This window comes from Pteropus alecto, unplaced genomic scaffold (assembly GCF_000325575.1).
Source record: "Pteropus alecto unplaced genomic scaffold, ASM32557v1 scaffold35, whole genome shotgun sequence".
NCBI lineage: Eukaryota > Metazoa > Chordata > Mammalia > Chiroptera > Pteropodidae > Pteropus > Pteropus alecto.
In genome coordinates, this window is record NW_006437828.1 from 10,089,729 (window position 1) to 10,097,004 (window position 7,276).

The following is a 7,276-nucleotide window of genomic DNA, read 5'->3' on the forward strand; positions in this document are numbered from 1 at the left end:
CTCTGTGAGTTTCATGGAAATGTTGTTTACTGCTAATCGTTAACGAAGGGTCCACGCCAGATCAGAATGCGCTCCGAAGGTACCCCCGCCTCCTTATCCACACCCCGCCCCCCCAGTTGCCTTTCTCAATCTCCTTTGTTGGGCTGCTTCTTCGGAAGCTGTGGAACCTGCCGACAATACCTGTATCGGTACCGACTTGAATGAACTGTTAGGAGGAAGATTTCGTGAGTTTCTATAGTAAACGATGGGCTGGAACTACCGTACACAGCGGCATCTTTATCCGCCTCGCTGTGAATGTTATAATGCTATCAAAATTAATCACACCGGCCTGCGAATTATCCTCTTATCTGTTCACATGTATTAAAACCTACATCGACTTTATCCTGGGACTAGGGAGCTGAGTTAACTGAACGATATGGTAATGGGCTGAAGCCTTGTCACCTCATCTGGACACTCGTAGCGCATCTGGCTCTTCCTGCTGGCATTCTGGGCCCCTCAGCTTCCTGTGCCTGAAAGTATGTTACATGGCTGAGTGTTCTTGACCGCGACCCTCAGTGCCATTGGCAAAGTAGGTGTTTAAAAAGCTTGGCCAACAGGCTTGGTGTCTCGTGGCCTTCGGACATCTCTTCAAGTCTGTGCTAGCCACTTCTCCAGGAGCGGAGAGAGCTTCAGAGTGTCAGCTGAGCCTGACCAGTTGCTGTCCAGTCCTGTCCCCAAACCCAGTAGATGGGAGGCCACTAACTCCAGACGTTTTACCTCAGATGGTCCCGCTCAGAGAGACCTGTTCCTTAGAAACCCCATAGCATCAGTAAGAGACTTTGATCTCATCACCTCCCCTTTGCCCTTTGCCCTTTGCCTCCCCCTGCATCCCACTGGCCACTCTCCCTCCTTGCTCTCCGCTCGCCAGGAGACCAGTAACCCGACAAAGGCACATAGTTGTTGGTGATTCCAAGCATTTCCCCTCCAGTACCACTCGCATTTAAAAAGGAGATCTGCGAGGGAGATGCTCACACCCAGGGCCCTTCCTGGGTCCCCGGCATTCACTTATCTTAGGTCACAACTGTGAGCGCAGTCTCCTGAGGGCAGAATCCCCCGGTCTCTTTCCCAGTGAGGCCCGAGGAGGAGGCATCATGAGCCAGCTGTATTTCCCTCCGGCACCCACCCCCATTCTCTATTCTTCCATGAAGAAGCCAACACTTTTCCTTCCCACCTACTGGGTCTGGGTCCCATGAATCAGGGAGGAGACAGTCCTTCCTTCAACGGCAACGCGGGTCATGTTGCTCTGGGGACTTGCCGCCATGGGCTCTACCCCCCAGGCCTAGGAGAACCTTCGGGGTGTCCCAAGGGCTCTTTGTTGGCCCGTATCTCTTGTCAGGGCTCAAGGACATCAAGGGCAGGTTAGTGTGGCCCATGAAACCAGCCCAGTGATACCACTGGTCGAGGTGACCTACTGAGAAGGAGCTGGCGTCAAACATTGGCTAAGGAGGCCTAGGATTTCATACGTCATGGGTTTGCTTAGCTCAGATGCTTGCCTTTTGGAAAGCCCTTTTATAAAGAGATATAGTCAGCATTTGCTGTAGTGCTTTGGGCCAGGGACGTTTAAGTCTCGCCAGTGGACCCGGCCATGTGGTTGGCCTTCATGACAGCTTGCCGACTACTTTGTCGGCCTCAGACAACCTCAGGAAGTTGGCAGAGCAGCTACATTTGGGTTCATTTTAGAGGTGACCTTCAGAGAAGCTAAATGACTTTCTCGAGAGCGCTCAAAGATGGGACTTTGGAGACCAAAGCTACTGAGAGTTCGGGGCCTCTACCCTCATTAGGTCATAGGTTCAAGATGGTGACGTGGGCAGCCAGCATGCACGGGCATTTTCATGCGGGGGCAGCTTCCTTTACGGTGCTACGTAGGGGAAGCTACAGCCTAGTGGGATCCACACGGGGAAACCCCGTCACTGCATTTGTCACACACGGTCACAGCTCTGCAGTTGAAAATACGAATTGACAAAAGGGCACAGCTTGATCAGATAGACTAGGTACATTAAGACAAACAAAATCGCCACTTTCGTAGGCCAGAAATGGTACAAGGTAACAATTTCACATGTTGCGACCTGATTTCTCCTCCCTGCCTTTTATTAGTGCATCTTGGTTGGTTCATTGGTCAGGACTCATTACGCTTCCACTGCAGATGACATGCACTGTTCTAATTATCAGGCCTAGGGATGTCAAAAGATAAGGGACAGGTTCACTGTCGTCAGGGAATTGCAATTTATTCATCGGGAGAGAAGATGGGACAGAACATATGAGAACCGTTGCAAAGTAATGACATCAACAGATGCAAAGTAAAAGTATTAGGCCATGCGACAGGCTGGAATGAGCACGGAGCTCGGAGTCAGACATCCTGGTTTTAAACTTGCGGGTTATGTGATCTGACCTAGGACCCTAGTAGCTCTTTTTGGTAAGATGCTACATATAAATGTGCATATCTATTGGCATGTTAACCCATAACAGTCATTCGGTCGGCGTTAATTCCTTTCTCTTGCTCTATAAATCTTCCCGTAAGGAAGCGCTAAGCGACTCCTCTTCCGGGCCCATCGTACATCCTCGCGTGGATGTAGCTCTCTGTAAGTAAAGAAAATTTCTTTTTTGGTGTCCGAACTCTACGACAAACCCCGCGGTAGGGCAGATAGATGTTGGTACAGGCTGCGCAGCAACAGATGTGAACGGTGCCCTCTGAAGTTTGTCACTGTACAACCTGCACAAACACATGGGCTGCCTCTGAACCACGTCAGCGTCCGCGTATCCTATGTTTGGAGATGAAGCGATTTGAAAGGGTCCACACCCGTACGGTGCCGAGCCAGGACCGTCTTCAGGTCTGCGGTGTCCGGTCCCTGGACCCCGACACCTGATCGCCTGTGCTCTGAGCGGCTCATTCGCACCGAGAAATAGCAGGCACCGTGCGCCGATATTTCAGTTTTCTGGAAGTTCCCCGAGGCCGGGGTCTGAGGCCAGGCGCTAAATTAACATTAGTCGATTCACTAACATAAACGTGGAGGACGAATCGGTGCAGGGAGATGCAGAGGGGGATAGATGAGGGCGAGGTGTTTTCACAAGGCCACGACGGAGCTTTCCTTTGAGAACTAAGTCGGGCCGGTGCGCCTGGGATCGGGGAAGCGCCACGGGAAAGGAAGACTTTGTCTCGGTTCATGTTTTCCCACAGTTCAGTCGGGTTCCCTGGCACGTCTGAAATCCCTCCATATTTAGTGTTTTTTTTTCCTTAAATCTTCTCGCTTTCTCCACTAGAAAAGATGCTGCTTTACTGTAGCCTCATCTTGATAGTGTCAGGATGTTCTGTATCGTATGCAAGAAACGAGGCCACGAGGTGACTCCGCACTCGGCCTCCGTCCTGGTCCTGCCGACGGGTGGGAGGAGAGATATCAGGGCTCAGCCGTGAGAGGAGGATGCGGTTTCTTGGGTTAGGAAGGAAAGGGGCCTGGGAGTCCATCGGCATTTTCCGGGTCAGGCGTTTGGCCATGGAACGGAGAAGGCAACACGGTCCGCTTGGAAAGTGTTGACCATTTAGCAGAGGGGACGAGATGTCAACCAGGCTGGTGAACGAGGGCTGCTGGAGGTGGCGGCGCCCATGTATAAGCACGGATTCGCTGGGCCAGAGAAAGGTAGACTAAGAGAGCATTCAGAGATCATGCCACCAGCCCCTCATGACATGGGAATGGAGACCAAGGAGACAAGGGGAGACGGTGTGACCACGGTCACCCGATGGCGCGCATAACGACGGGCCTCGGATACCCAGGTTGTCCATAACTGGGGTCCACCGCTACGTGCTAAGTTTTTATTTAGTGTATTTCTGTTGAGGGGACAGTCGAAAATGCGTTGGTACCCAGTTCAGAATGTGAATAGAGAATCATGACAGCCGAGCAGGGCGATTTAAAGGCCGTCACGGATACTCTGAGCAGGTCTCAAGCATTAGCGAGTCCTCTTTGGATCAAGGAGCGGACGGCTTAGGTTGGAATCGAGCAATCCTGAGGAAGGAACGAGATAGTTGGGGGGACTGTGAACAGTGACTCAGTATTGGCTGATATTACGAGATCATTGTTAAATGTTAAAAGGAAGACATTTTGTGGTTTTGTTTAAAAGATACAAATTGACGTATTTATGGATAAAATGACTCCATGTCTACACTTCGCTTTCAAATAACCCGGTGGCAAAATAAAAATAAAATAAAATAACCCAGTGGCAAGGGGAGTGTTTGTGGAATCGAGTGATGGTGTATGTGAAGCAAGTGTGGCCTCGATTTGACCATGGCTGGAGCTAGGTGATGGGTACATGAGACAACGTACCCAGCTAATAATTATTAGACTATTTTTTATACATGTTTGAAAATTTTCCATAATAAAAAGTTAACGAAAAGTTGTCTCGGCCCCCAAGTGCTGCAAGTCCTTTGATAAATCCGTGGCCCGAACTGGGACTTAGTGAGCGAACCGATGCTAGTTATTTAACTTCTCTGAGCTTCAGCTTCTCCATCTGCAAAATGCGAATAATAACAGCAGCTTAGGAAGTCCGCGCTGTGAGGATTAAATGAATCGGGTGGGTAGAATGCTCAGCTCAGGGCCCAGCACAAAATTAAGGCTCGATATGTGTCTCCTTCTTCCCGTTCCTTCTCAAGAGTGGGAGGCGCACTGTTGACTCAAAGCGCGTTTTCCGTGGTAATGTCATCTAGAGCAGGACGCTGCCGAGGTGGAGCCCTGTGTCACTTCTCGTCTGAGGACGGAGAGGACCTCTCTAGCGTCAGTCCTTGTTAACCTTGGCTGACCTGCCCGGAAATCTGAATCAGGGGACCTTAAATTTACAAGGACGTGGTGTGGGCGTGTTGATCACAGGTTCGGCCACAAAGGCCGGTGTGCTTTCTCGGGGGAGGAGTACGGAAGCCATGGAGGCTGGACTTATTTCAAGCAAATAAGGTTCTGATTACAGAATGCCCTTACACCCTCGCTACCCAGAAGATTAAGCTCATCCTTACAGAGTCAATGACATGTGTTAATTGCAAAGTTAATGGCATAGAACTGTGTCTTCTATGTATCTAGCTCCTCAGGGCTCAAGGAATTGTAACCAACTTTATTCCCTGTGCAAATCATATATCTCTACATACACCTATTTTTGTAGACACGTAGAGATACATAACTATATACATGTATGCATATACATATATGCACACGTAAACTACAGATGGTAGCTAACTGACTTGTTTTCTATCTTCCGTGTAAAATTATGAAAATAACCTAACGAATAAGGAACCGCTATTTGGAAAGTATTGTGATGTACGTGGATGAAATGCTTTCGGCACACTTAGAGGGAGCTACCATGATCTTATTTTTATTTAAATTTACTGCTACAGTTCCTGCCTTTCCCCCAGGATGCACCCTACTCACTGCTTTTTGAATACATCTCAGAATTCTCCCATTAGCGAAGCCTGCTCTTCTCGATGACAATACCTTACACCTCTGTAGCACTTGGCAGTTTAAAAAAACACTTTCGCATTTATTATCTCAGTCGATTTTCACGACAGTGCTGTGACCTAAGCCAGGTGCACGTCATTCCATTCGACAGGCCCATTTCAATGACACTTGGTGTTGGAGGGGGCCTTTAAGATCATAGTTCGACCCCCTCTTTGTTACCAGTGAACAAATCTGGGTCTCAGAGAGGGTGACAGAACCAGGATGAGAATCTTTGTGACCCCAGACCTGACGTCTCAGCCTTTCACCCTGGCGTAACCCCCACTTGGGAGAACTGCATAGTCTACCTGGCTTAGAGCCGTCGCGACTACCTGCAGCCAGAATCACCTGGGGGAGCTGGTTAGAAATGCAGATTGCTGGACCGAGGCCCGGAGAGTCTTGCAAGGAGGCGGCTCCGAAACCTGCACTTAGAACTCACTCCGATGATTCCTCTGTGCTGCGAAGTGTGAGAGCTACTGGCTTTCTGGGTTGAAGCTTTGAGGATCCATCCCTCTTGTAGGTGGTGGTGTTGCGGCGCATGGCACCCATCGTGAATTCCCGTTTATGAATTTCTCAGTATCCTTTGCTGTCTTCGTTACCTGTTGTTCAGTGGTATGTCTGTGACGGTGCCCTTCCTTCCCAAAGCTGTCAGCGGGACTCTGCTTCGAGTCTAGCACTCTTTAGGTAGATGGGTCAGGGGCTGATGGCAGGACAGACTCAGGTGACTAAGAGCGGAGAGCGAGCCAGAATGAGGCAAGGGAGAAGGCGAGGCTGACCAACAGCACTGCCGATTTGGACACAGCGATTCGGGTGGCCACAGGGTGATTCATGCCGCCCCTCTGCCCGGCCGACTGTGGGTTCACATCTGCAGCCGTGGCAGCCAGACAGCAGCGTCTGTGCCTCCTCCCTGGTGACAGAAGTGTGCCAGCGCCCACGCTTGGTGCTTTTGTACATTTCCTCTTTTAGTCCTAAAAATATCTCGATGACCCAAGGCAGTAGATGGCATATTCCCCATGGGAAAATGTGAAAACGAAAGCTCAAGTAATTTACCTGTCTTCTTGTAACTGGTAACCGTGGGGCCAAAGTCAGTGCCTTTAACCGCTACGATAGTCTATTGTCATTGTTGATGGAGTCCACATTTGGGAATTTGCCTAACGTTTTTTCACTAAAACCGGTTTGTAACACCCCAGCCGACAGCCATGGTGCTTCGGAGGCCATCCCCAGACGTGCATGGAGCCGTCAGCGTTTGCGTTGGCTGGTCCACGCGTTTCCCTGGAGGAGCCCTGCTGTTTCAGCCCTCACGCTGTGAAATAGTGTCCTTGTCACGGTTTAGTTAGTACCACGTTTTTCACGTTTCCGTGCGTTTTGTTGGTGATGTCAGTGTCCTAAATGGCCCTGAAGCGCTGTATAGTCCCAAGCACTAGGAGGCTGGGGTGTCCCAGGGAGAACAGGTGTGTTAGGCGCGCACTGTCAGGCGTGGGTTATAGCGCTGCTGGTGGAATGTTTGATGTCAATGAATCAACGATACACACTCATCAGGTGTCTTTCAGCAGAAACGCACCCCAAAAGGCTATGTGTGGACTGGACACGCACCGGAGGCCGGCAGGAGCCCGACCTCGTGTTCCCCCCGCAGCGCTGGTGCTGTGTCTGCCATTCCGTTGCCCGCAGTTTCGTAGGACAGACGTGCAGGGGACGGTGGGGAGCGACCGTGTTGTCCCGGGAGGGCGCCAACAGGCCAAGCGCAGAGGTGCCCGGCGTGGCCAGGCCAGCCC

At 50.7% G+C, this 7,276-nt stretch overlaps 1 protein-coding gene across 1 annotated transcript in view; it reads left to right on the forward strand.

The window, feature by feature from the left end:
- The window catches only part of SPERT (spermatid associated), an 11,351-nt gene that overhangs the window by 2,817 nt on the left and 1,258 nt on the right, over positions 1-7,276 (forward strand). The gene's annotated exons all lie outside the window — the stretch shown is intronic.